The sequence below is a fragment of the Pristiophorus japonicus genome, chromosome 19 (assembly GCF_044704955.1).
Source record: "Pristiophorus japonicus isolate sPriJap1 chromosome 19, sPriJap1.hap1, whole genome shotgun sequence".
In the NCBI taxonomy this organism is placed as follows: Eukaryota; Metazoa; Chordata; class Chondrichthyes; family Pristiophoridae; genus Pristiophorus; species Pristiophorus japonicus.
This window is the reverse complement of record NC_091995.1, coordinates 23,046,522-23,053,140: the sequence shown is the minus strand read 5'-3', so window position 1 is coordinate 23,053,140 and position 6,619 is coordinate 23,046,522. Positions and strand designations below refer to the sequence as shown.

Sequence of the window (6,619 nt, the reverse complement as noted above, 5' to 3'; positions counted from 1 at the left end):
GCAACGCCACCCCATCTCCTTTTCCTTTCTGTCTATCCTTCCTAAATGCTGAATATCCTTGGATATTGAGTTCCCAGCCGTGGTCACCCTGGAGCCATGTCTCCGTGATGCCAATTATGTCATACCCGTTAACTGCTATCTGCGCAGTTAATTCGTCAAACGTATTCTGAATACTCCTCGCATTGAGGCACAGAGCCTTCAGGCTTGTCTTTTTAACACACTTTGCCCCTTTAGAATTTTGCAGTAATGTGGCCCTTTTTGTTTTTTGCTTAGGTTTCTCTGCCCTCCACTTTTACTATTCTCCTTTCTATCTTTTGCTTCTGACACCATTTTATTTCCCTCTGTCTCCCTGCATCGGTTCCCATCCCCCGCCACATTAGTTTAAGTCGTCCCCAACAGCACGAGCAAACACTCCCCCAAGGACATTGGTTCCAGTCCTGCCCAGGTGCAGACTGACTGGTTTATAGTGGTCCCACCTCCGCCAGAACCGGTTCCAATATCCCAGAAATTTGAATCTCTCCCTTCTGCACCACTGCTCAACCCACGTATTCATCTGAGCTAACCTGCGATTCCTACTCTGACGAGCATGTGGCACTGGTAGTAATCCTGAGATTACTACTTTTGAGGTCCTACTTTTTAAATTTAACTCCTCGCTCCCTAAATTCCTCTCGTAGGACCTTATCCCATTTTTTACCTTTATGCACCACGACAACTGGCTGTTCACCGTCCCTTTTCAGAATATCCTACACCCGCTCCGAGATATCCTTGACTCTTGCACCAGGGAGGCAACATACCATCCTGAAGTCACGGTTGCGGCCGCAGAAACGCCTATCTATTCCCCTTATAATTGAATCCCCTATCACTATCGCTCTCCCACTCTTTTTCCTGCCCTCCTGTGCAGCAGAGCCAGCCACCGTTTCAATGAACTTGGCTGCTGCTGCTCCCCACTGATGAGTCATCCCCCTCAATAGTATTCAAAGCGGTGTATCTGTTTAGCAGTGGGATGATTGCAGGGGATCCCAGCACTACCTTCCTTTCACTACTCTTCCTGTTGGTCTTCCATTCCCTATCTGTTTGTGGACCCTTCACCTGCGGTAAGACCAACTCACTAAATGTGCTCTTCACATCATTTTCAGCATCGTGCATGCTCCAGAGTGAATCCACCCGCAGCTCCAGTTCCGCAATGCGGTTTGTCAGGAGCTGCAGGCGGATAGACTTCCCGCACACGTAGTCATCAGGGACACCGGAGGCGTCCCTGACTTCCCACATCATACAGGAGGAGCATAACACATGTCCGAGCTCTCCTGCCATGACTTAATCCTTAGATACACTTAAATTGGCAACAACAATGCTAAATGTTACTTACTGATATCGAAAAGAAAAAGAAAAACTACTTACCAATCACCAGCCAATCGCTTACCTCCCTGGCTGTCACGTCACCTTTCGATCGATTTCTTTCTACTTCTTTTTGTCTCCCCGCTGCAGCTGCACAAGCACGCCTTTTGCAGGCCGCTGCCGCTCCGACCCCGGAACTCCCGCCTCTCCGACGCTGTTCGCACTCTGGGCCTTTTGTCGGCCGCTGCCGCTCCGACCCCAGAACTCCCGGCTCTCCTCGAATTGAATATCGGGCTGGATCTATAACAAGTGGATGACCAGAAACCACCCGTTTTGTGCTACCGTCAAGGACTAATTCCAACCCAAAATTATACCACTGTTAGTTTGCTTTGTGGCTCCATTGTGGTTATTATTTGGTCACGGCCGCAAATGAGTATTGATTCCGCCATATCCGAACTTGCAAAAATCCCAATCTTCAAGATTCCTGTCTATATCTTATATGACAAAATGCCTATATGACAATATAGTCCATATTCGAGATTTCCACTTTTGTTAAGAGCAATGACCGCAATATGGATGCTGCAGTTACCTATATCTTGACGTCTACCGAATTCTGTAAATAGAAAAAAAAAATATTTTAATTCTGGGTTTAGATTCGTATTAATTTGTCATGGTATCGTCTAAAAAGGACTGAGAAGGAATTATTTTTGTATTCAGGTAAGTATTATTCTGCTCTTTGTGGCCGCTTTATAAATGCATTCATGTTATTTTAATTCAATTCATAGAAAGAAAGAAACAGAGAAAATAGTTGCAGGAATAGGTCCTTTGAGCCTGCACCACCATTCAATAAGATCATGGCTGATCATTCCCTCAGTAATCCTTTCCTACTTTCTCTCCTTACCCCTTGATCCCTTTAGCCGTAAGGACAATATCTAACTCCCTCTTGAATATATCTAATGAACTGATATCAACAACTCTCTGCGGTAGGGAATTCGACAGGTTAACAACTCTCTAAGTGAAGACGTTTCTCGTCATCTCAGTCCTAAATGGTCTATCCCTTATTGTAAGACTGTATCCCCTGCTTCTAGACTCCCCCATCATCGGGAACATCTAACCTGTCCAGTCCCGTCAGAATCTTATAAGTTTCTATGAGATCCCCTCTCATCCTTCTAAACTCCGGTCTTTGCTCATATGTCAATCCCGCCATCCCGGGAATCAGTCTGCTGAACCTTCGCTGCACTCCCTCAATAGCAAGAATGTCCTTCCGCAGATTAGGAGATCAAAACTGAACACAATATTCCAGCTGAGGCCTCACCAAGGCCCTGCACAACTGCAGTATGACCTCCCTGCACCTATACGCAAATCCCCTAGATATGAAGGCCAACATGGCATTTGCCTTCTTCACCACCTGCTGAACCTTCATGCCAACTTTCAATGACTAATGAACCATGATACCCAGGCTTCGTTGCAGCTCTCCCTTTCCTAATGTGCCGCCATTCAGATAATATTCTGCCTTCGTGTTTTTGCCCCCAAAGTGGATAACTTCACATTTATCCACATTATACTGCATCCACCATGAATTGCCCACTCACCTAGCCTGTCCAATTCACCCTGCAGCCTTTTAGCGTCCTCCTCAGAGCTCACACCACCACCGAGTTTAGTGTCTGCTGCAAACTTGGAGATATTACACTCAATTCCTTCATCTAAATCATTAATGTATATTGTAGAGTTGGTGTCCCAGCACTGAACCCTGCGGCACTCCACTAGTCATTGCCTGCCATTCTGAAAAGGACCCGTTTATCCCGACTTCCTGCTTCCTATCTGCCAACCAGTTCTCTATCTACATCAGTACATTACCCCCGATACCAATGGGGTTTTTATTTTGCACAACAATCTCTTGTTTGGAATCTTGTCAAAAGCCTTTTGAAAGTCGAAATATACCAGATCCATCGGTCCTTCCTTGTCCACTCTACTAGCTGCATCCTCAAAAATGTCCAGAAGATTTGTCAAGCATGATTTCCCTTTCATAATCCATGTCACTGCTTTCCAAATGCGCTGCTATTTCATCTTTAATAATTGATTCCAACATTTTCTCCACTACTGATATCAGGCTAACTGGTCTATAATTACCCGTTTTCTCTCCCTGCTTTTTTAAACAGTGGTGTTACATTCGCTACCCCCCCCCAGTCCATAGGAACTGATCCAGAGTCGATAGACTGTTGGAAAATGATCACCAATGCTTCCATTATTTCTATGGCCACTTCCTTAAGTACACTGGGATGCAGACTATCAGGCTCCGGGGATTTATCGGCCTTCAATTCCATCAATTTCCCGAACACAATTTCCCACTTTATAAGGATACCCTTCAGATCCTTCTTCTCATTAGACGCTCTGTCCCCTAGTATTTCCTAAAGGTTATTTGTGTCTTCCTTCGTGAAAACCGAACCAAAGTACATGTTTAACTAGCCCGCCATTTCTTTGTTCCCCATTATAAATTCACCTGAATCTGACTGCAAGGGACCTACATTTGTTTTCACTAATCTCTTTCTTTTCACATATCTATCGTCAGTTTTTATGTTCCCAGCAATCTTCCTCTCATACTCTATTTTCCCCCTCCTAATTAAACCCTTTGTCCTCCTCTGCTGAATTCTAAATTTCTCCCAGACGTCAGGTTTGCTGCTTCTGTTTCTGGCCAATTTATATGCCTCTTCCTTGGATTTAACACTATTTATAATTTCCCTTGTTAGCCACGGTTGAAACCCATTCCCCGTTTTAGTTTTACTCCAGACAGTGATGTACAATTGCTGAAGATCATCCATGTGATCTTTAAATGTTTGCCATTGCCTATCCACCGTCTTTACGTATCGCTCGCCAGTCCATTCCAGCCAATTCACACCTCAACCCATCGAAGTTGCCTTTCCCCAAGTTCAGGACCCTAGTGTCTGAATTAACTGTGTCACTCTCCAGCTTAATAAAGAATTATACCATATTATGGTCACACTTCCCCAAGGATCCTCGCACAACAAGTTTTTTAATTAGTCCTTTCTCATTTCACATCACCAGTCTAGGATGGCCAGCCCTTTAGTTGGTTCCTCGACATATTGGTCTAGAAAACCATCCCTAATACACTCCAGGAAATCCTCCGCCACCACATTGCTACCAATTTGGTTAGCACAGTCAATATGGTGATTAAAGTCGCCAATGATAACTGCTGTACCTTTATTGATGGATCCCTACTTTCTTGTTTGAAGCTGTCCCCATCCTCATTACTACTGTTTGGTGGTCTGTACACAACTCCCACTAGCGTTTCCTGCCCTTTGGTATTCCATCGCTCCACCCATACAGATTCCACAAACTCCAAGCTAATGTCCATCCTTACGATTGCATTAATTTCCTCTTTAACCAGCAACGCCACCCTACCTCCTTTTTGTTTCTGTCTATACTTACTAAATGTTGAATACCCCTGGATGTTGAGTTCCCAGCCTTGGTCACACTGGAGCCATGTCTCCGTGATGCCAATTAGATCATATCCAATAACTGCTATCTGAGCAGTTAATTCGTTCACCTTATTCTGAATACTCCTTGCACTGAGACACAGAGCCTTCAGGCTTGTCTTTTAACACCCATTGCCCATTTAGGTTTTGCTGTAATGTGGCTCTTTTTGCTTTTTGCCTTGTGTTTCTCTACCCTCCACTTTTAATTTTCTTCTTTCTATCATTTGCTTCTACTCCAATTCTACTACTCTCTATATCGCTGCATAGGTCCCAATCCCCCTGCCATATTAGTTTCACCTCTCCCCAACAGCACTAGCAAACAGTCAGCCTAGGACATTGGTTCCGGTCCTGCCCAGATGCAGACCGTCTGGATTGTACTGGTCCCACCAACCCAAGAACCGGTTCCAATGTCGCAGGAATTTGAATCCCTCCCTTCTGCACCACTCCTCAAGCCATGTATTCAGCTGAGCTATCCTGCAATTCCTACTCTGACTAGCAAGTGGCACCGGTAGCAATCTTGAGATTATTAATTTTGAGGTCCTACTTTTTAATTTAGTTCCTAGCTCCCTAAATTAATCTTGTCGGACCTCATCCCATGTTTTTCCTATATCATTGGTACCTATATGCACCACGACAACTGGCTGTTTACCCTCCTCCATCGAAATGTCCTGCATCCGCTCCAAGACATCCTTGACCGTTGCACCAGGGAGGCAACATACCATCCTCGAGTCTCGGTTCTGGCTGCATAAACGTCTAACTATTCCCCTTACAATATAATCCCATAACACTATAGTTCCCCCACAGTTTTTTCTGCCCTCCTGTGCAGCAGAGCCACCTATTGTGCCATGGACTTGGCTGCCCCTGATGAGTCATCCGCCTCAACAGTTCCCAAAGTAGTGTTTGTATATTGCAGAAGGATGACTGCGGGGGACCACTGCACCACCTCCTTCCACTGCTCTTCCTGTTGGTCACCCATCCCCCATCTGGTTGTGGAACCTTTACCAGCGGTAAGACCGACTCACTAAACGTGCTATTCACGTCATTCGTAGCATCGTGAATGCTCCAGAGTGAATCCACCCGCAGTTCGAGTGCCACAATGCGGTCAGTCAGGAGCTGCAGCGGGATACACTTCTCGCATATGTAGTCGCCCGGGACACTGGAAGGAATCTTTAACAATTACACATATTCAAAATTTGTAAGATTGTTTCGCAACTGTGCGTGGAAACGTTCTACAGTAAAAATTTATTTTCACAATAAGCTTGCAAGTAATTGAACTCCATAACAACCCATTAAAACAATTCTGCAGAGATATCTGCAAGCAATTCAGAAATATGTTTGTACATAGAAACGTAGAAGCATAGGAAATAGATTCAGGAGCAGGCCATTCTGCCCTTCGAGCCTGTACTACCATTCATTATGATCATGACTGATCATGCAACTTCAGTGCCCACTCCCGCCTTCTCTCCTTACCCGCTGATCCCCTTAGCCGTAAGGGCCACATCTATCTCCCTGTTGAATATATCCAACGATCTGGACTCAACAACTTTATGTGTTAGAGAATTCCACAGGTTCACCACTATCTGGGTGAAAATGTTTCTCCTCATCTCGGTCCAATATGCCTTACAACTTATCCTTAGCCTGTGACCCATGGTTCGGGACTTCCCCAACATCAGGAACATGCTTCCTGCATCTAACCTGTCAAGTCCCGTCATATTTTTATATGTGTCTATGAGATCCACTCTCATTCTTCTAAATTCCAGTGAATATCAGCCTAGCTGATCCAATCGTTA

General features: G+C 44.9%; 1 long non-coding RNA gene across 1 annotated transcript in view; it reads left to right on the top strand.

Annotated features, from left to right (window-relative positions):
* Positions 1–1,509: 1,509 nt before the first annotated feature.
* Positions 1,510–6,619, top strand: part of LOC139230393 (uncharacterized) — a 32,300-nt gene continuing 27,190 nt past the window's right edge. Inside the window, exon 1 of the long non-coding RNA XR_011587915.1 lies at positions 1,510–2,052. This is a non-coding gene — a long non-coding RNA (uncharacterized lncRNA). The remainder of the gene's footprint in view (positions 2,053–6,619) is intronic.